The following is a 23,023-nucleotide window of genomic DNA, read 5'->3' on the forward strand; positions in this document are numbered from 1 at the left end:
GACCGAACAGGATGTTTTAATGACTGATATTGGCAATAGATTAAGAATTATATCTGTGAAAACATTTCCATTATAACATAGCTCATTGTTACAAAGATTTATATACCTAAGGGGTCCCTGGCTGGCGTATAACAGGTTATGTTTCAAAACTTTCTTTGTAGATCAGTTATTTGATATTTGGGCACATTTTTCCACAGAGACAACGTTCTATCTGGTACTTGGGCTCCCAGCCCAGCCAACAAAAGCCAGTTTAAGTCACAGAGCAATAGTGCTATCAGGTTGACTTTAGAGAATAAGAATTCTCTGATCTTAAGAATAAGAGAGGCAGGAGGATGGAATGAGAATTGCTTCCTCATTTCTCAGCAGAGGCTGCTCATTGGAACATTTTGAAACGGGTGACCCTTAACTTTGGGTATCTTCACTCATTCTTTTCAGGCCTTCTCACACCTCTTCAGGTCCTTCTCCTAGCGTTCTGGTTCTCAATATCCTAGCGTTGCGTGAAGTCCCCTAGGGTGCTGTCTCCTCGGATCTCCCCGATTCCCCATTCCCCAAGCTTCAATACATCTTCGTGCCCCCCTCCCATGAGCCAAGCATCCACCCCTTGAGTGAAGCCAAGGTAAGGCGGATGTTAGGATGACAGGCATGCCATTGAACAGCTTGCCACGAGTGGCTTCTCAATAATGCCTGTTTTTAAATGGGTCTCTCCACTATCCAAAAGATTCTCATTTGTGCAATTTCAGGCAGTGTCAGAAAGTGAAAAAATACAGTTGACATGAGGGAAGATTTGGGGGAGTAGGGAAGCCATTTAGTAGGTATGTCTGTTCTGCCTACTCGGGAGTCTATCCCACATGGCACCTGCTTTCCACAGATCCCCTCCTTCCTCCAGCTCTGAATCACAGATTATATGCTCCAGATTTTCAGTAGTTCCAAGATTTTTAAAATTGTTTTTGAGAAATTGCTCTTCTTTTGAGAAACTGAGTGAAAGCAGCCAGAACAAAAAAAAGTAGGATCCCATGTATATAAAATCCTAGAAAAAGCAAACCAATCTATAGTGATAGGAAGCAAATCGGTGGTTGCCCAAGTTCAAGGGAGGAAGGAGAAATGGATTACCAAGGGGCCTGAGGAGACTGCTGGAGGTGATGGAAATGTTCATTGCCTTGATTCTGGCTTCACGGGTACACACATCTGTCAAAATTTATCATTGCACACTTTAAGTATGTGTAGTTTACTGTACATCAATTATACCTCAAGAAAGCTGTCAAAAAAAGAAAGATGCAAAAAGACTAACATGTATGCACACGTATATGTTTCCCCTCAGAACTGACACTCAGCAGTTTAGCATATTTGACTCAAGTATTGTTTATACAAAAGAAATTAAATAAAACAGATAATAGTGACGTTCCCAACCACAGTTCCATTTCTTCACCCCAATACCCAGGAGCAATGATCATAAACTTAGTGGACAGTCACCTGCCTCCTAATGACATTCTGACAACAAACTGCATGTACAACAGTGCTCCCGTGAGATCGGCACCACGCAGCCTAGTTGAGTGGCAGGCTGTGCCGTCTAGGTGCGTGCAGGTACACTCCGTGATGCTCCCACACCGACGAAACTGCCACACGATGCCTGTCTCAGAACGCATCCCCATTGTTAGGCGACACGCGACTGCATGTCCCAGTCCGTTTGTAATAATGTGACACGCATACATATGTATTCTTAAATAATATATAGTTTATATGTGGTTTAAAAATTATATCAATGAAAAATGTACATTTTATTCTACAAATTTCTTTTTTCTTACACTATGAGTTGACATTATACAGAGAGATATTTTACATATGATATATTATGTTACACATAGGTACAACCCACTCTAATCATTCTAATGGCTTTTATAAGAATTCATATCATAACATAATGGAATGTTATTATAATTCATATCACAACGTACTATGGATATTATGATAACTTATAGCATAATATAATGTGAATATACCACATTTTATTTATCCATTCCTGCTTTGATAGGCATTTCAGTTGTTTTCAGTTTTTCATAATTACAAGCAATATTGCAACAAGGGTTTCAAAACAAATCTCACAGTATTGGCAGCAGGAGTTTCTGGGTAGGGGCCACCAGGTAGGTGTACAGATGGGTTTTCTATGAGTCAGATGTTGGTAAGGTGGAATGTCCTGCTTCAAGGACCCGTGGACTGCACGGAAATAGCCAAAGTCGGATATGACCCTGTCTCCAGATGGCAGCACAGCAAAGCAGCTCCGTGATGTACCCTGCAGAGTTGGAGAAGATTCAGAGGACAGCTCCAGTGGCCCACAGAGTTTAAATCTGACCTGGACACACCAGGAACCCAAAGCAGATGACCTTCCGTGAAGCAGGTGGGGCAAATGCCTTTAGCAACAAGCCGTGAGCAATTCAACTCCATCCATCGCCATTTAAATTCTCGAGGGTTTTAAGGTTAAACAGGCATCAGAAAATGTATTTTCACTGCTTCTAGGTTACTCAGTTTGATATATATGTACTAAGCTCACCTTGTTTATAGCATTATTCTGACCCTTCTGCTGTGCTTAGTTTTTACTTTCTTGATTTGGAGAAGTCTCAGGGCAGCAAGTTAGAACCTCCATTACTGTTGTGTTTCTAACAAATTTTGCTTTGTATATTTTTCTGCATTGTGATTTAGCATATACAGAGTCACAAACATTCTCTCTTTGTCGTGAATTTTACCTCTCATATTATAAAATTATATCTCAAATGTGCGGAGGAGAGAACCTCCAGCAATTCAGTGGGCTGAGACGATGCAGAAGAGTTCCCCTCAGCCACTACTACAGAGAAACACTGGACAAAACAGTTCTATAGATATAATCGACAGAAAGAGAGGGAACTCTCCAGATTCCAGAAACATAGCGGGAACTCAGAAGCTGAGCAGGAAGTAGGGGCTAACCCACTGTAGCCTACGCAGGGTTTGGGCCAGCTCAGGCCCTAGGGCTTCCAGGGAGTTTTACACCCTTGCAGGCCAATAAGATGTTTAGTCCCTGCTGTGAGCAAGGAAGGCAACTGAAATTGAGCACTGTGCAAATCTGAGTTCCTGAGGTTTAAGCTGTCAGCAAAAACAGGATCAGACAAGTTCCTGCGTCCTCGGGCTATAGGTGAAAACAAAGTTCAGCCACAAAAACTTGAAAGCAAGCCTGAGCCGTATATTGACATGAGTTCTGAATTCTCACTGTGGGACAGAAACACCAAGCTGAGCAGAAACACAAAAGCTGGTCGAGAACTGGTGATCTCTCTAGGACTCCAGCAGAAGCAAAGTTGACAATCTGACAACCCCAGGCACACAGTTCTTCCCCAGGGGAAAAAAGTCCTGCCAAAAATAAGCTCATAATAAAAATTACAGACCAGAGGAGGAAACCACCTGGAGGGTCAGATCATGAAATTAACAGGAGAATCAATGCCCCAAGAAGTAGAGAAAATGATCAACCTACAGATAACTATAAAATAAGTGTGTTTTAAATGACTTACAAAATGAAAGAAGGAATAGAAAATATAATAAAAAATAGCAAAGCATATAAAAAGAAAAGGCAGATTTGGAAAAGGACCAAATAGTTCTTTTATAAGTGAAATGTACAGCCATTGAAAGTCAAAACTAAATAGATATACTTAATACCCGAGTAGAAAATATAGAAACTGGAACTAAGGAAATGACTCAGACTGTAGCACAGAGATAAAAATGAAAAAAAAAAAAAAGAATGAGAGTTTAAGAATCGCAAAGGACAGAATCATAAATAACAGAAAGGATATGCAATAGGAGTTATGGAAGGGGTAAATAAAGAATGGGAGAGACAGGGATTCTCAGATTGACGAGCACACTGTATCAGCATCTACTGCTGTGTAACAAATCACCCCATCCCTCAGGGGATTCAAAGAACAACCACAGATTCAAATTAGAGCTCTGCGGGTGGACACCTTGGGCTGGGCTCAGCTGAGTGGTTGCTCATGCATCTGTGGTCAGCCAGCAGGTGTGGGCGGTGGGCAGTGGCCTCACTCACATTAGTGGTCTGAGAAATGAAGGGGAAGAGAAAGAGGCCCAGTCCACGAGGCTCCCTGCAGAGAGTGCTCTCTCTTCGCTTAGCAACTCTCAAGCCAGAGATAAGCCAGCCTTGCAGGGACGGAAGGCCTCTGTGCTCAGACTTAATGTTTTGCAGCTGGGTTTTCAACCGTGCTGTGGTGTAGCGTGTTCCGGTCTTTCACACAGATTGTGACACATGTTGACTTACTGGGAACTGCTTGGTTCCAAGAAGGAAGCTGGAATTATTTGCATTAATGACTTGACATTTCTTTGCCTCTGTCGCAAGCTTCGGGTAGCTAATTTTTAGTTTTACCTATGACCACTTCACCCTCCGAATTCAGCTCAAAGTGTCTAAATAAAAAACAAATCACTTTGGTCAGTGTTAAAATTTGCTCTGCTAGGACTGCAGTATTAAGACTTATTTTTGGATTATGGTTAATGTTTAAAAGAATCAACAAGAATTATATTTACACAGTCTTGTAGACTGATGGATGGGCAAAGTAGGAAAGATGTGGCTGATTTGTGGGAAATAAAAGTAGATAGAAAAACGGGAAATACAGACCAATTAAAAGCAGAAAAATAACAAGATTTTCCTATTTGGGGCTTCCTAAACCATCGCTCTCCATTCCTCTTAGCTAAGAAGTAGAAGCTAGAAAGTAATTTGTTTTTCCTAAATAAATTCCACACCAGAGTCTTTGGTAAACAAACTCATGGGAAATGAAATCTTGTTAATATCCACAATAGACTTCAGAATGAGAGCAGCCCATTTACCTCTGTTCCGAAAACCACTTTGTTCTGGAAAGGGCTCTCACGCAGATAATCCTCACACAACTGTTCTACTCAAAATATACAAGCTATTGGGCAAAAAAACTGAAGGGCAAAAGGGAAAAGTGTCACCTGTCCTAGGAAAATTCTAATTTAATCCACTTAGGATGCAAAAGCAGGGCCAGAGAATACAGGGTTAGGGAAGGGTGGGGACAAGCGATCACCGAGGTGCCTTCGGATGAGAGGGCTGAGGAGACGGCACCCCCAGGGTCCAGGTTTCCAAGGATGGTACCCACTTCAGATACGCAGACTCCCTGTCCTCGTGAGCGCCCTTGGACGTGTCATGCCAGATGTTCAAATACACAGTTTTGAAAATTTGGTCGCTATCAACATGGGCAGCCTAAGGTGCTAGGGAAGTAGAAGGAGTCTTTCCTGCCAGCTGGGCAACCGTCCTTCGTTTTAATGACTTCTGGGCTGCACAACATATGCCTTTGCTCTGATTAGTCTATAGAATAGTGTATAGATTTGGCGGCCCCCTTGGCCATCCCAGACTCTGAAGTCTCCCCTTTGCTTCAGTGGTGACCAATCTCTAGCCACACCACCCCACAGCCACCACACCCTATTCAACTCCTGCCGGGGAAAATGCCCAAACTGGACAAGATCCACAAAATGTGAAGGCAAAGAAGTCAGAGCTCATAGCTAGAGCAAGAGTGTGACTTTTTGAGATTTTGGTAAGGAGGCCTTTTCTGCAGGGCACACAGAGGGCACTTGCTGACACTGGACGTTTGACCACTGGTGCTTCTTACTTTGTGTTAAGGCACCGAGACGAAGGAAGCAGTCTTCCCTAAGGCAGGGGCATCAGGCAGGCCTGACTTGGCCACAAGAAGAGCGTGGACAGAAAGTCAAGTAAGCGGCTGCCACCTTGACTTGGCCTTGGCCAGCCCATCAACACTAGAGCATCTCACATCTGTTCCTTCTTCCACATCTGAGCCCACCCTCAACTCAACTGCAGTTCCCATCCCATTTTTGAACAGACCACTTGGAAAGGTACACTTCTGCAGCTTGATCACGCTTCCTGCTCTTGGCTTTCAGTCCAGCTGATCCACGCACACCTGCGCTGTCGGGTCTCCCAACCCTCCTAGGCAGGCTCTCCTGGGGGAATCTACGCAAGCTAGTCATGAATTAGGCATTTATTCTTTTAACGTGAAAAAGCCTGGGGAAGACTTTCAGTTTTAAGATAGTGGAGAAACAGAAAGAGCAACAAGAAACAAGAAAGAGGAGAAACAGAAACACACCTGCAGCATTGAGGAAACCAGCGGACCCTTCTGTTCTCAAATCACAATATATGAAGACAGAAAGTAACTAGAAGATGCTGGCCTGAGCTTAGGAGAGAAAGGTGGAGCCTAAGAACTTGCAGAGAATGAAATCACTGCGCAAGCCCTGAAAAGGGAGGCTCTGACGCACAGCTGGAGTGAGGCGACAGCTGAAATCAGAGAGATTTGTTCAAAATCGATTTAATGACCATCTGGTCCTCACCCAAACAAAACCAAACAAAGTGATAAAAATCCTTCCCTACATATATTTTTGGGGAAAAACTGAACCAGAAAGTTTTCAGTAATGATGGAGGTTGCATTCCAGAATAAAACATTGAATGATGCAAATATCCTCCTCATCTCAGCAGCCAAAATGCCAGCAGCGAGGCTTATGCCCTTTAAGGAGGAGACTGGAAGATTCTTCCCTCCAGTCATTAATGGTCCCAGAGAGAAGTCCAATAGATGCTGACGTCTGAGTTTCCCCCGCTGAAAAGGCCAGCTTACTGCCACACACACCGTGGTGGAGCCAGGAAGTGACAAGGCCCTCCCAAGCTCACGGATTTCCCATTTAGCTGGTTAGTGCCTAACTCTTACATAAGAACAAATAGTCAAGAATCTTGAGATATTTGAAAAGTTTCCAGTGTGAAAGGCAGAAACAAAAACCAAACCAAACTACTAACCAACCAACCAAACAAAAACAAATAGAAAGGTCTCTTAGAGGAAGCAGAACAACGTAGGGAATAAATGAATCTTCAAAGACAGAACAGTAAAGGTAACATCCTCAGATAAGAATAGAAAGTGTATTCTTGGAATAAAAACAGGATACTATAGAAAATCAACAATTAGAAAATAAGAATGCGCTCTTGGAAATTAAGAATAAGAGAACCGAGGGGCCTGCCTGGTGGCATAGCAGTTAAGTTTGTGTGCTCTGCTTCGGTGGCCCAGGGTTCGCCGGTTCGGATCCCAGGCGTGGACCCATGCACCACTTATCAAGCCATGCTGTGGCAGGTGTCCGACATAAAATTGAGGAAGATGGGCACAGATGTTAGCTCAGGGCCAATCTTCCCCGGCAAAAAGAGGAGGATTGGTGGCGGATGTTAGCTCAGGGCTAATCTTCCTCAAAATATAAAAGAATAAGAGAACCGAAATTTTTAAAGTTGATAGAAAATTTTAAAATTGATAGAAAGTTGATGATAAAGTTGAGGAAGTCTTCCAGATAGTAGAACAAAAAAACAAAGATATGGGCAATAGAAGAGAAAAGATGTGAAAATTAAAAGCTTGATGCTGGAGCTGGCCTGGTGGTGTAGTGGTTAAGTCCATGGGCTCCCTTTGGCCACCCAGGGTTCACAGGTTTGGATCCCAGGCACAGACCTAGCATGGCTCATCAACCCATGCTGTGGCAGCATCCCACATAAAATAGACGAAGAGTGGCACAGTTGTTAGCTCAGGGCCAATCTTCCTCATAAAAAAAGAAAAGAAAAGAAAAGAAAAAGCTTGATCCTGAAGGTCCAACTAATAGGAGTTCCAGAAAGAGAAATGTGAAAAGAAGAAATAAAATTTCCTCTAACTGAAAGTCTGCAGTCCCCCAATTGAAAGGGTCCTCCAAGTGTCCAGCACAATGAATGAAAACCACACCAAGTCATAGCATATCAATTAGCGATTGCCAAAAAACACAGATCCTCAGATCCTTTGAGCAGATATCAAGACGAGATTAGACATGCCAGAGATTTCTTGGGGAAACGCCTGTGAAGGATGAAGGGATAGAGAGCGAGAGCAGATGGGGAGAACCTTCAGACGCAGTGCAGGTCTGATACATGTGAAAGACGAGGGGAAAGACAGACCTGCGCAGGAAAAGCTTCAGACGCCCGCAGTTCTGAGACAGCCTCAGCCAGGCCAGAGGGGAGCCTCTGAGCCCACGATGTTCATGAGAGGAGCCCCACATCAGGTAGGCTTAGTCTGGCTCTAGAGCCCTCACCTTATGCAGTCATTGGCTGGAAGCTGCCTAAGGGACATGTGGCCCCTTTGTCTGCGTGGTGGTGGATCCAGAGGTGTGGCAGCTGGGCTGTCAGTCAACTACGCTTTCCAGGGCAGATCATCTTAAAGAGACATCCAAGCAGGGCACCTCCATGACTGCCAAGTTCATTTCTTGCCCTGCACAGATCCAGTTCTCCATGGTTCCTGTGGGCCTCTATTCCTGAGGAGAAACTTAGAAAATGGAAGTTAGTGGGACAACCTATAGCCCTCGGTGGTGCTGTTGTCTCGAGGCCACAAGCTGTACTCATCCTCTCCCACCTGCACTATCCCACCTAAATTCCCCTCCCCCTCGGCTGTCAATTCTGCAGCTCTTGGTGGCTTAGCTGGTGGTGTGACCAAAACCTCCATTCTAGAGGAGTCTTAGCAATCATCTTTTTCAGGCAGGATTTGTTGTCCATTTCCATTCAAAGATTGAGCAATGGTGTAGAAACAGGTGCCCACAAGGATCACTCAGGACCCACACCCATTCCCCCTTACCCCACTGTGTAAGCAGGCCCACCTCCTCCTGCTGACCAAGGTCAACGATCTCTGCCAAGAGGATGACTCCTCTCCACCTGCTGGTCTTTGGTTACAAGGCATCCAAAATGCCCTAATGGCAGCCATAATGTATAGTTCACTGGGACCCCTGCTGTGTCTCCTCTCAAGAGTGCACCTCATTTGGGTACCAGGACCTCTAATCCCTCAGAGTCCAGAGTTGCGGAGACAAGAAACATAAAGTTCTCGAGTGGGTAATTAGGAGTGATGATAAGCGAGGCCACTCCTGCTTCCGCCTCCTGATTCCCAGACCCATGTATTCTTCCTCTTGAGGACACAGCACCATATGGAGGACTCGATTTAATGAGTATAGTGCTTCCTAAAGGATGGCACCCCCTCTTTTCAGAGTATTGTCACCAAGCTGGAGCTGCAGCTGTGTCTTAGTAACCATTCCAGTGCTTTATGAGGCTGTATGCGACATGACCAGTGGACCCCATGGTCACAGGCCTCCTCTCACAATTCCTTTGCCACAAAGTGCATCTCCTGGTCAATACTACGCTGTGTGTTCCCATGACTGTAGATCAGGCATTCTGTGAGCCCCCGGAGAGTGGCGCTTGCTGAAGCTCTGTGGGTAACGAAGGCAAACCTATGGCCAGAACAGGTCTAACCCTGTGATGACGAACTGCAGCTGCTGAACCTTCCAGAACAGAGGCGCCCAGTGCAGTGGGCTTGCCACTCAGCAGCCAGTTGGAGATGACAAAGTTTTATTTTCAAACTCAGCAAGTCCCAGAATTCCTGGGCTCTCTATTTCATCTACATTTTCCTTGAAAACTGGCTGGTTTGTTTACGAATTAATCTCTTTCTTGTAGTCCTATTACATGCAACTAAATACAACCAGCTCACACTTTAATCATTTTGTCTGGAGATCTCTCAGGAAAAATCCACAAATTTTTAGGTGCATATTCTAACTTCCGAGTTACCAAGTATTTATAAAATATTTCATCCCTGCATAACACAGATCATCATCTTCTTTCCAGGCTCCTGTTTAGCTGGCTTGCGCCTACCACTCGGTCCCCAAACCAATGCCACTTAGTTCTTGTTCTTCTTGTGTCTCCATCCCACTACTGATACCAAAATCTATTGCCACAATATGCTACATGACAAACATCCAAAAACTCAGTGGTTAAAATCACAGTAATTTATCACCACTGATCCGTGAATCAGCTGAGGGTTGGCAGAGCTCAGCTGGGCTCAGCTGTGCAGCTCTGCTGATCTAGGCTGAGCTTGGCTAGGACTGTTTGGTTTTCTTCCATGTATTACTCATCCTCCACCTAGACCCGGTGGGCTAGTCATCAGCATGTTCCCCTGCTTCTGACGACACAGCATGAGAGACCAAGCTCAACCACACAAGTGCTTTCCAAGCCTCTGTTTGCAACATACCTGCTGATATCCCATTGGCCAAAGTCAGTCAAGTGGCCAAGGCTAGACTCAAAGGGCAGGGAAGTATACTCCACCCACACAGGTGGGAGGGGAGGAGGAAGAGTGAATATTTTTGAGCAGTAACCTAATCTACCACACACGCTACTGTGGAATTTTAGATCACCTCCAAAGAGGCAAAGTCATCAGGTTGAAAAGATTGGGAATAGAATGGCAGAACTTCTCAGAGCAAGACCAGAAGCTGGACGACAATGGCATGCCTTCCAAATTCTGAATGATATATCCATCTAAACTATCAGTCAATTATAAGACTATAATAAAGACATTTTGAGACATGCAGAGTCTCAATTAACTTACCTCCCATTTACCTTTCCTCAGGAAGCTACTGGAGAATAAGATCCACCAAGAAGAGGGCACAAACCAAGAAAGAGAAAGATGAGGAATACAGGAAATAGGAAATCCAATGTAGGAGAGAGATGAAGGAAATACCCAGCATGACAGCACATGGAAGGTCCATATTGTTGCCTAGAGAGCAACGAGAACAATCTGGAGCAGAGGGCTCCGTGGATTTCTGTAGTGTGCAGAATTTAATTGTGTGAAAAAATATATAAAACGCTATTGTAGAGAGTGGGGAAAACAATATACGTACAATGAAAAACTAAGCAAATGAAAACACGGCACAACTATTAACTCTAAGAAAATAAAAAAGATGTATACGAAAAGAAATATCACAGTCCACTATGGTTCAGCTGTAAATAATATTTCATATTAAGATAGTCATAAAAATTGTACCATAACTGAGGCTGGCCCTGTGGCTGAGTGGTTAAGTGTGCGCGCTCCGCTGCAGGTGGCCCAGGGTTTCGTTGGTTCGAATCCTGGGTGCGGACATGGCACTGCTCATCGAGTCCCACATACCACAACTAGAAGGACCCACAACTAAGAATATACAACTATGTACCTGGGGGCTTTGGGGAGAAAAAGGAAAAAAATAAAATCTTTAAAAAAATAAATAAATAAAATAAAATAAATTGTACCATAACTACATTGGGAGAATGGGAAGAAGAAAGTGAAATACAAAGTCACTAGATAATATCCAACATTGATAAATCAGGAAAAAGCAATATAAAACATATTATTTAGCAAAATGGAAGAAATGTACTGACTCTGGAAAGTAGAATTAGAAAATATGAAGGGTGAGACATGGGAATTGCTATTTTCTCTTGCAAGTCTTTTATCAATATTTGACTCTTTTGTAAAAATATGTGCATGTATTATTCTGATTAATTTTTAAAGGCCTAGGGAAAGGCAATACAATAAGCCTGTAAAATACTTTGGTGAGAGTGAATTTCATCCATTTTGCCACTTACTGAATAAACATTTATGCTCAGTTCCAGGCATCAAAATAATGATTAATATTACACAGTATTTAGTGATTAAAAAACAGGTTTGCATATATTTAGTCTTATGATTTAATTCTCAACAACTCTGTGAGGTTGATACAGAAGCAAACTTCCCATGATGCTAATAAATCTTAAGCTTCAGGACCCCTCCCTGAATGGACCACCTCAGAAGGGGCCCTGGCAACATGTTCACACACGTCATATGTTTTTGTAAATTCTACCCCAAAAATGGCCTTTTGTTAAGATGACTGTTTCCACTACACCTTCCAATCCATCATATTTCCCCTTGTGTGGCCATGGGCATTATTTCTAAATAAATATACATTTTGTACCCACTCAATTTGTGTTTACAATTTTATGTTCTTTTGTTTAAAGAAGGGCTTCCCCAAATAGTATAAACTTCAGGCTCCATAAAACCCAGATTCCTCCGTGGGTATTATCTACCCTATTTTACAAACTGACGAATGGGGTCAAGCAGCTTGGCCCAAGTTTGCACATCTGGACTTAAACTCAGGTGTTTGAATGTCCAAATCCATTTTCTTCCCACTACTCCATAAACCATGTCTAGATGGCAGAAGAAAGGTTAAGAGGCGTCAACTCCTTTCCTGGGAAAATCAGTCCTCAAGCCTGGGTGCAAAGGGAGCAAACTGGAATCATGGGGACTCATGAGGTGCTCTGGGGAACAGGTGGTGGTGAAAGATACAATAGGCAGGCTTACCAAAGAAGAACCAGGAAGATCCACAATCTTGGCTTCAGCTGGCTCTGCCTAGCAGTCAAGGGGCAATGAAACTAAAATGCTTTCTGTGAGGCAATCCTCTTGGAGTAGAAGAGGAGGTCTCCTTTTTCCAGATGTCTCTCACTTCAACCTGGCCTCTGGGAGCAGATCTCCGCATCTCCCTGGGGAGAGCCGTAGGCAGAGTGAAGTCAGAAGTCAGGAAATCAAAGCCTCCTGGACTTGCAAGAGACATTTGGGGAGGTTTAGCCCAACTCCTCAACGAGAGGAGGCAGCACACACAGTGGTCAAGAGCATCGCTGGACCGTGGCCTCTGTCTGTTTGGAAGCCGTACGTCTTTGAGCAAGTTATCTAATCTCTATGCCTCTGGTTCTTTATCTATAAACCAGGATGAGTTCACATTCCCTTATCTACAATTCAGAATCCAAAAATCTAAAATTATTTCCAAACTTATTTGGTGGGAAGAACTGATCTGAACTCATTTGGCAGCAAAATCTAACCCAATTGACGTAAAGGTACTTATTCTATTTAATGTAAAAATTCACATGCCTCCCCACAGAAATATTAATGATTGGATTATGGAGTACAGTCCCCTGGGGGTGTTTTCTAACACAAGGTAGATGTGCCACGTACCTTTCTAAAGTCCAAAGAATTTTAAAACACATCTGGTCTTTTTTTTTTTTTTTAAACATTTTATTTTTTTCCTTTTTCTCCCCAAAGCCCCCCCGGTACATAGTTGTATATTCTTCGTTGTGGGGTCCTTCTAGTTGTGGCATGTGGGATGCTGCCTCAGCGTGGCTTGATGAGCAGTGCCATGTCCGTGCCCAGGATTCGAACCAACGAAACACTGGGCCTCCTGCAACGGAGCGCACGAACTTAACCACTCGGCCACGAGGCCAGCCCCAAAAAACACATCTGGTCTTAAGGCTTCCGGATAAAAACCTGTGGATCCGAAGTGCCTATCTCATAGGGCTGTTGCGAAGATTAGATCAGTAATATAGGAAAGGTGCTCCGAACAGCACCTGGCACAAAATAAGTGCCCTGGACAGGTTTGCTGCTATTATTGGGAGCCCCTCTTTAAGCAGATTCCTGAGAGATGTGGTCTGGCATTCACCTGACACCTAGGCAGAAGAATTCATTTCTTTATGAGACAATCTAGTTTAAATGCTGGACATTTCTAATCGTATAATAAGCTGAAATCTGCCTTCCTCTAATTTCCCCCACTGGTCATAGTTAGATTTCAACACAGCTTCTGCATTTGCAGACAGCTACTGTGTCCCCCTGGGTCTGCTTTCTCCGTGGTTAATTGTTCATCGTATGTTGCTCCCAGACCGGCCTGTCAGTTCCCCTACGCACTCCAGTTTACCAATATATCCTTTCAAATGCAGCGGCCAACACACAACCCAGGGGCCCATATGGGTTCTGATCAGCATAGAGTATGGTCCACGTTTTTTCTGGGCTCCAGACTGTGAAAAATAAACTGTGTCTCAGTGTGAAAACAGAAGAGAGATGGGAGGAGATTTGGAAAAACACAATCAAGGCCATCACAGAGTTTCATTAGAAAAACATACTAAAAAAAATTCAATTTCAAAGCAATTTTTTTCTGGTTTCCCTGAACTACGAGGGAAAACAGTGAGCAGCCTAGACTGATCGAAATGCAGAGTCTAACAGAGCAGAAGGTCGGTGACGTTATGCCAATTCATTTACTGTGAAATACCACAGACAGTAATGCTGGAGCCTGTGTGAAGGTCACAGACCGTATCCCACAGTCCAAGAAAAACGAATGATATTCCAGCAGAAGGAGAAGAAGAACAGAGCTAAATAAAACTCTGACAAGTATCAACACCAATTTCCAGCGAATTACCGAGAAACAGGAGGACGTGGCTTCCGCCAGCGGGCACAGCCAGACCTTCCCTCGTCTCTGGCCTTGACTCCCTCCGGTTAAAGAGAACATGAGCAAATAAACCCACTGGAGGGGAAGAAATCCATTTCCAGGGTGGGCAATGTGATCACTCACTCAAGCTGTGATGGGAATAGTGAGAAAAACACTCTTCTCTTTCAGTGGCCATCTCGGCTACCTGCCAAGGATGCCTAGAATTCTAGATGCCTTTGGAGTCTCAGTAAAGATCCCCTAAGAGGTGGCTGGTGGGTCCATGGGGATTCGCTATTCCATTCTTTATACTTTGTGTATGTTTAAAATTGTCCATAATAAAGTTTTCAAAAGTCCTCAAGCAATTATAACTTTTTAAAAGAATAATGCCAGTCCAATAATTGAACCTGTCCTCCTTTTCCCCATACTGAAGATATTTTTTAAATCAGAAGGTACCTTCATTAATAAACTGGTTGGGAAAATGTTGGTAATTTTTTATGTGGACGTATTGGATCATATAACAGGTCATATATCTAATAACTGAACAGGGGAATTATTCAGAGTTTTGACACTGAAAACTGTGTTTAATGCTATGTTGGTGAATAAAATAGCCATCAGGTTAATGTCTGGCTGAAGGCAAGGATGTTGGAAGTTTGGGAATCTCCAGCCTGGTTTCTCCTTTAATCCACTGAGAAATGGATTTGTGATCATGGTCCTCAGACTCAGACCAAACCCAGTACCAAAACCACACAGATAAAAGAGTAGTCAGGAAATTGATTAAGCAAATACTTTGACCTCGTTCTGGTCAAATGCATGTAGAAATTGACCTCCAATTTACTTGGGCTCAAGTAAATGCTCAGAATGGGCCGACAATGTTCCGTATACTAACCCTTGGCTAGAGGCAGGGCCGGGGTCTGCCAGAACTCCTGAGTACCATTTCTCAGCCTGGCCCTGCCACTGACGCCAGCCACTGCTGCAGGCAACGAGTTCCACGCAGGTGTGGACCAGCTCCACCCAGGTGTAGTCTGACAGCACTCAGTCCACGATGTGGACCTCTAGATTTTGTTCCAGGGCATCTCTGACACCAAGATCTGTGCTTGGCAGTCACACGTGGACAATCCAGAAATGTCTAGTAATTACTACTTTTGGGGCTCCCTTTGGATGGGATGTTGCAGGTAGACAGAAATAAGGACCCCACCACTGTGGTAAGTGCAGAGCCAGTAGCAACACAATTCAGGCTCTCACCTGGGGTGGATTGGGATGAGCTACACGTGGAAGGCAGGAGCTTTGGGTTACGTGTAGTTGTGCACCTAAACAATACAGAGGCAATGATGACGATAAGGAATGGGGAATTTATTGGCTTTTGTGAACTGCTTTGGAAGTCTTGAAAAAAGAAGAGGTTTAGGTTAGCCAACAATCAGCTCAAGCACACTGTGAACTTTAGAAGGTCTCTAAAGTTTTAAACTTAAAAGCTTTATGTCCTGCAGGTGTAGGGAATGTTGTCTCGAATATTAAGCCAATAGTGTAGTCATAAGGTGACAAAGTCAAAAGGAGACAGAATGCAAAACCTTGACAGGTCTCCTCTTTCAAAGTTAGGGCCCTTACAGGAAAAGTTTAAGATCTCAAGACCTGGGATAGGGCAGACAAGTCTGGGAATACTGAGTCAGGTAGATTGATTTTAATCCTCCAGGAGAAAAGAACCAGCCTTCTTCCCGCTGCTAGAAGAGAACAGGCTCGGCTGGCCAGGAGACCCTGAAAAGACCTCAGCTGAATCTTGCCTTGCTAGGCGATGCTTGTCCTCCTCGACATGCTCTCTACCTCCACTCACTGGCCCCAGGATGACCAGAGCCAGGTTTGGGCTCAAGCAGGTGGGGAAATATATCCCTGCTCCAGTAGGAAAAAGCTTCCTGAAGGAATTGAAGGTCTGGCTAACGCGTACACCAGGAACCCGGATATGCCAGTGGGAGTGGATCTGGAGGATGTTCCTCCAGACCAGGGTGGTGAGTGGATAGCAGAGAATTTAGTCACATAGGAGCACTCTTCCTTGATTTAAGCTGTCCTGGCAAGGACACTATCCACGGCAAAGATAGTTTCTTGAGGCTTGGACAAAATAATGGCCTACAATAAATAAAGTTCAGTTGCTGGAATTTTCCTGGCACAGTTCAGAGGAAGGAGTCAGAAAGCTCAGACAAGTGGAAATATTAGAGTAGACTTACTTTTTCCTTTTCCTTATTCATTTACAACAGATTGCAGACAGTGCTCTTTAGCAATTAATAGAGGCAAAATGTAATTTAAATTTCTACAAGCATTTATGTTTTTAAAAGTTTGGAGGAAACACACGTAGATGCCACTTTACATAACTGAATTCCATCAAGCTCTTTGACTTCTGTCTTCATTATTGAATGACCTGTACTGGTGAATACAGCATGGGATAAACCATGAACAGGATGAATTTTATCCTTGAACAGCTGTGAGTAACCAAAAAAAATGTTTTATTGTGGTAAAATATACATACATAAAATTTACCATTTTAGATATTTCTAAGTGTACCTTTCAGTAGCATTAAGCGCATTCACATTGTTGTGCAACCATCATCACCATCCATCTCCAGAACTTTTCATCTTCTCAAACTGAAACTCTGGTCCCAATAACCCCCCATTCCCCTTCTCTCTTCAGCCCCTGGTAGTCTCTATTCTACTTTCCGTCTTTATGAATTTATCTATTTCAGGTTCCTCATTAGTACGGTTTGTGGAACCATATGACATTTTTCCTTTTATATTTAGTTTATTTCACTTAGCATAGTTTTCAAGGTTCATCCGTGTTTTAGCATGTTTCAGAATTTCATTCCTTTAAAAAGATTAATAATATTCCGTTGCATGTCTATACCAACATTTCGGTTATCCACTCATCCGCTGATTGATATTTGAGCTGTTTCAACCTTCTGGCTTTTATGAATAATGCTTTTATGGACATTAGTAAACAAGTATCCATTTGAGTCCCTGCTTTCAGTTCTTTGGGGTACATTCCCAGAAGTGGAATTGCTGGACAGTATGGTTATTCTGTTTAACTTTTCGAGGAATCATCAAACTCTTTTCCACAGTAGCTGCACCATCTTACATTTCCACCAGCAAAGCACAAGGTTTCCAATTTTCCCACATCCTCACCAACACCTGTTATTTTCCTTTTAAAAAAAATAGTGGCATCCTAATAGGTGTGAAAAACTGAGAAATTTTTCACTACTACTACTTAAATTCTTTTGGATCCCTTTCCTTCTGATACTGCAAATGCACACATGGTATGCATTGCTATTATTGCATAGCTCACTGATGCTTTGTGTTCGTGTCTTTTCTCTCTGGGTTTCTGTGTGGATACTTTCTTTTTCTATGTCTTTATGTTCACTGTTCTTTTCTTCTGCAATGTCTAATCTGCCATTATAGCCATCCAGTGTGTTTTTAATTTTGGATATTTTATTTTTATCTCTAGAAGCTCGAGTGGAGTCCTTTATAAATCTTCCATCTCTCCTCTCACCATTTTTGTGTTCTTCCTTCATCCCTGAGTGTATGGAGCATATTTGTAATAGCTGTATTAACATTCTTGTCAGCTAATCCCATAGTCTCTGTCATTTCTGAGTCTGGGTCTTGTGACTGATTTTTCTCTTGGTTATCATTCATATTTTCCTGATTCTTCATATGTCTACTAATTTTATGTTGGATTCTGGATATTGCAAATTTTACGTTGTTGGGTGCTGGACTTTGTTGTATATCTTTGTATTGGACTTTTTCTGTTGGACTTTTAGTTGAAGCTTGTTTGATCCTTTTTGTTGTTGTTGTTGTCGCTGAGGAAGATTTGCCCTGAGCTAACATCTGTGCCAAACTTCCTCCATTTTGTATGTGGGTCGCTGCTGAAGCATGGCTGATAAGTGCTGTGGGTCTGCACCTGGGATCTGAACCCCTGAACCCAGGCCGCCATAGCAGAGCACACCGAACTTAACCACCACGCCACAGGGCCGGCCCCTAGTTTGATTTTTCATTTTTTTGAGGAAGATTAGCCCTGAGCTAACTGCTACCATTCCTCTTCTTTTTTCTGAGGAAGACTGGCCCTGAGCTAACATCCGTGCCCATCTTCCTCCACTTTATACGTGGGACGCCTACCACAGCATGGCCTGACAAGTGGTGCCACGTCCACACCCGGGATCCGAACTGGCTAACCCCGGGCTGCTAAAGCAGAACGTGCAAACTTAACCACTGTGCCACCGGGCTAGCCCGTTTGATCCTTTTGAGGTATGTTTTTAGGCTCTTCTCTTGTGGTCTAGAATAGCATTTATTTGAGAGATAATTGGCCCCACTTCAAAGTGTTGCCTTTCTAGGATTTCTGCTGGCTTTCATGTGTATTCAACATGAATACATACTCCTGCTGGAGGGAACTCAAATGATTCCCAGCCCTGTGTGGACTCCAGTTATTGTCCGTCTTACAGCTTTCACGTAACTGTTCTTTCCTCGGAAATTATTCTTGCTCAGACTTCTGGAAATTCACCCTATTCCTGAGTAGCTTAGTATTCAAAGACTCAAGGGGATTCCCATAAAGATTTCTTGACCTCTTGTCGTGTAGCTCTCACCTCTCAGGTACTTTGCCCTGCAAATTATGGTTACCTTGGTCTTCTTGGACTATAATCTCTGTCTGCTTGACTCGGTGAGACTGCCACCCTCTGCATGGTCTCCCGCCCTGAGTCACAGGCTTGCAGCCCCCTGCAAGCACAAAGTCTGTGCAACGGCAGGTCCTGCCCATTTGTTTTCCTTTTCTCAAGGATCACAATCTTGTTTGACTCTTGTCCCAGTGTTTAAAAACAATTATTTCCCACATTTTGTTTATTTTCCTAGTTGCTTATGTTCAAAACGTAATTCCAGACCGGCTTACTCCCTCATAGCTGGAGGCAGAAGTTCTTGGAAAGTCGTTTTAATAACTCAGCTAAAGTGTCAGCTCAGGGACAGCATCCTGTTGAAACTACTGAGTCCATCTCAGTCTGTGGTTGACAACTGGGACCCATCCTCCAACTCTCAGGGCACCATCTTGAGATGCCTCTAGAAAACTTCCGGTTGTATCTATTCCCTCTGCCATGTTGTCCTTCAACAAACAGCAACTGTGACATCTCCAACGTGAAACTGGGGATGCAGATTACCTCCTAGTCACTGGCAGTCTTTGTAATTGGCTATTAAGCTTCAGATGCCAAACCCCAATGCAAATCTATTCATCAGAGCACAATTAATTAAACTTGACTTTCTCATTAGAAACCTACAGTTTCCCTAACCTTTCATGCAGGTCATGGATTCCATGTGATGAATGTCACCTGACAATTTGTCATATCAGTCATATCACTTTATTTTATCCCTCAGCACTTGATACTATTTAAAACAACATCTCTTGATTTTGCAGGATGACAAGTTTGAAGGACAAAACACTGGTCGTCCAATAATTAAAAGATATTGTGAAATAACAAAGGCAGTGACATATGTTTAGTAATTCATTTCTATTGCATCAGCTTTGAACCATTTCACATCCTCACTCTCTTGGCCGTCCTTCTATAGGAATGATGCTCAAACTTCAGAACGCATTCTATCAACTGGCAAGCAGCATATATCCTGGGCTGCGCCCTTAGATTCTGATTCTGTAAGTCTAGAAGGACTCCAAGTGATTCTGATGTCAGTGACCCAAGAGCACCTTTGGAGAGGCTCTGACCTCTGGTATTGTTCCTGCCTCTGCCAGTAACAAGACAGGCTCTGCCTCTGCCGTCCAAGGCCACAGAAAATTCCCAGGCAGGGGTGGGTTTGAGCTGAGCATCCAGGAGAAGCCCTGAGAGCAGAGATGTCACGGGCTAGCCACCATCAGAGTCTACCCTCTGCAAGTTTACTTAATAAAGGTCCCAAGCCCTGGGAATGACGTGCAAGGTCACTGTCAGTGACGGGAGTGAGCATCCTTGAAATACCTGAGGACAACGCTCTTCAGTTTGCCTTTAGAAAATGTTTAAATATTTAACTACCTTGCTGTCCTTCCTGCCTTCTTGGTCGAAGTCTCTAGGCCTCTCCTTTGTTCATCAATGCAAACAACAACAACAGTAACAATAACCCTTTATAGTTTCGGTAGTGGGATAAGAAAATCATAGAATTTCAGAACCAGAAGAAATCATTGAGATCGCCTCATTCAACCCCAGGGAGGTGGAGGGCAGATCCTGACTGTCAGTCCAGGGTTTTCGACCAGAACTTTACAAAATCATTTCATGGCTTCTAACCATTAATCTACGGTCTTATCTGCGCCCCTGCCTTAGAAGAAAACTCAGAATGCTCCCCAAAGATGAATAAATTATACGCAACCAACCTAAGCATGCTTGGATTCATAGGATGGTCTGTGGGCTGATAACCGCCTGGGGCTGGCTGTGCACAGGCCCTGGCTCACCAGGGGTGTAGACAGTGCATTCGATCGCCAGAGCAAATTGCCCTCCTCTATACTAAAATTATGGTCCTGAATAATCATGAGCTGAGATGAATAATAACAATGTCCAGAAAAGAATTGCTGACAATAAAAGCTTTCTTGCATTGAACTTGGTGCATATAATTTTGCCAGTAAACGAAAAAGTAAAAAATAAAAAGTAAGATATTACAGTAAAAATATGCAAAAGTAGTGAATGGGTATTTTTTTCATTCCATTAATGTTTTGTTTTGTTTTGCTGAGGAAGATTGTCCCTGAGCTAACATCTGTGCCAGTCTTCCTCCATTTTGTATGTGGGATGCTGCCACAGCATGGCTTGATGAACGGTATGTAGGTCCACACCCAGGATCTGAACCCATGAACTCTGGGCCACAAAAGTGGAGTGTGCGAACTTAACTAATACATCACTAAGCCAGCTCCCCATTAATGTATTTTTTTTTAAAGATTTTATTTTTTTCCTTTTTCTCCCCAAAGGCCCCCAGTACATAGTTGTATATTCGTTGTTGTGGGTCCTTCTAGTTGTGGCATGTGGGACGCTGCCTCAGCGTGGTTTGATGAGCAGTGCCATGTCCGCACCCAGGATTCAAACCAACGAAACCCTGGGCCGCCTGCAGCGGGGCGCGCGAACTTAACCGCTTGGCCACGGGGCCAGCACCCCCATTAATGTATTTTTAAAGGGAAAAAAAACTTAGATCTACTTATTGGTCTGTCACAAAAATGAATATTACAATTACATAACAACAAGAATAGTAATTAAGATGAATAAACTTCAATTTTAAGGATATTACTCAAATCAGTAATATATTTCATGTATGGATTAAAATTTTCTCTTACCAAACAAAAATATTGCACCTCAGAGTTGCACTGTTTTAAATTTTAAACACAAATAAAAACTCCAGTAGTCATATAGACAATAGAATTGAAGTAAATAAAGTTCTGTGTCTTCATCTTTACATTCACTGTGCTATAATTGTTTATTTGGACTCTGCTGTGTAAACACAGAAATGCATGTATCCTGGGGTAGGAGGCACACACTGCACCTGAAGCAGGCTGGAATGATTTCCATCTGTTACAAACTTATTCTCCAAAGAACGCATGCAGACGAGCCAGTGGGGAGGTGGGAGGGGCAGGAGGCCACAGGAGGACAACTGTATAACTAGAATTCTCTTACCTTCCATGTAAAAATACAACTACTAAAGGGTAATTGATACAAATGTGTAAATATGAAGCTTACATACAAGTATTAATAAAATTCAACAGTATCTTCAGTAATTGTTTGGAACTTAGACCAACAAAAGACCATTTGGGGGCAGTATTTTCTCACTGACATTGTTTAGAATTGCCAGAAGATGGTAATAATTAAAAGCAGACTACAGTTTAGGGCAACTACAAAGAACCTGCAGGCAATATCACACTTGATGGTGAAAGAATGAATACTTCTCCCTAAGATGGTGAACAAGGCAAAGACGCCCTCTCTCACCACTTCTCTTCAACACTGTACTGGAAGTTCTAACCACTGCAAAAAAAAGCCATGAAAAAGAAAGGACAGGCACAGATATCGGACAGGAAAAAAAACAACTATCTTTCTTCATAGGTAACACCATTGTGTTAGAAAATCCTAAGGAATCTACACACATACACACATACACAAAGCTACTAGAACTAATATGTTGAATTTCGCAAGGTCATAGGATACAAGGTCACTATATAAATTCAACTGTATTTCTATATACCAGCAATGAACATTTGGAAAATGAAATTAAAAATACAGATCCATTTACAATGCCATCAAAAAACATGACATACTTCGGAGTAAATTTGACAAAGCATGTGTAAAACCTGTACACTGAAAACTAAAACATTGCTTAAAAAAATTAAATAGGACAAGTAAACAGAGACATATATCATGTTCATGGAGCTGACGATTCAATATTGCTAAGATAGCAATTCTCCCCCAAATTGATTAACAGATTGAACACAATCACAATTAAAATTCCAGCAGATTTTTTTTAAACTTGACAAGCTGATTCTAAACTTTTTATGGAAATAAAAATGACTTAGAACAACCAAAGCAATTTGAAGACTTTCTATATAACTATAGTAATCAAGACAGTGTGATAATGGCAAAAGGATAGATATGTAGATCAATGGAACAGAGATAGTCCAGAAATAAACCCATAAATACATGGTCAAGTGATTTTTCAACAAAGGCGACAAGGCATTTCAATGGGAAAAAACAATGCTTCAACAAATGGTGCTGGAACAATTAGATATCCATTTCAAAAAATGTAAGTATTGACACTTACCTGGCTATACTCAATAATTCACTCAAAATATATAATAGACAACATATAAAAGTGAAAACTATAAAACTCCTAGAAGAAAACCTAAGAGAAAATTTTTGCAACTTTGGTGAAGGTAAATATTTCTCAGCTGGGAC

At 42.7% G+C, this 23,023-nt stretch overlaps 1 long non-coding RNA gene across 3 annotated transcripts; it reads right to left on the reverse strand.

The window, feature by feature from the left end:
• Positions 1 to 1,714: 1,714 nt before the first annotated feature.
• LOC103547098 (uncharacterized) lies at positions 1,715 to 12,582 on the reverse strand. 3 transcript variants are annotated; one of them, XR_543858.2, is made up of 3 exons: positions 12,219 to 12,582; positions 8,131 to 8,360; positions 1,715 to 2,287 (listed from the first exon to the last, which is right to left on the reverse strand). It is a non-coding gene; the product is annotated as an uncharacterized lncRNA (long non-coding RNA). The 3 variants fall into 3 exon arrangements; XR_011525717.1 differs by having other exon boundaries at positions 1,715 to 3,372; positions 8,131 to 8,349; positions 12,219 to 12,573; XR_011525716.1 differs by having other exon boundaries at positions 1,715 to 3,372; positions 12,219 to 12,515.
• Between the last annotated feature and the right edge of the window lie 10,441 nt (positions 12,583 to 23,023).

Source organism: Equus przewalskii, chromosome 13, assembly GCF_037783145.1.
Source record: "Equus przewalskii isolate Varuska chromosome 13, EquPr2, whole genome shotgun sequence".
NCBI lineage: Eukaryota > Metazoa > Chordata > Mammalia > Perissodactyla > Equidae > Equus > Equus przewalskii.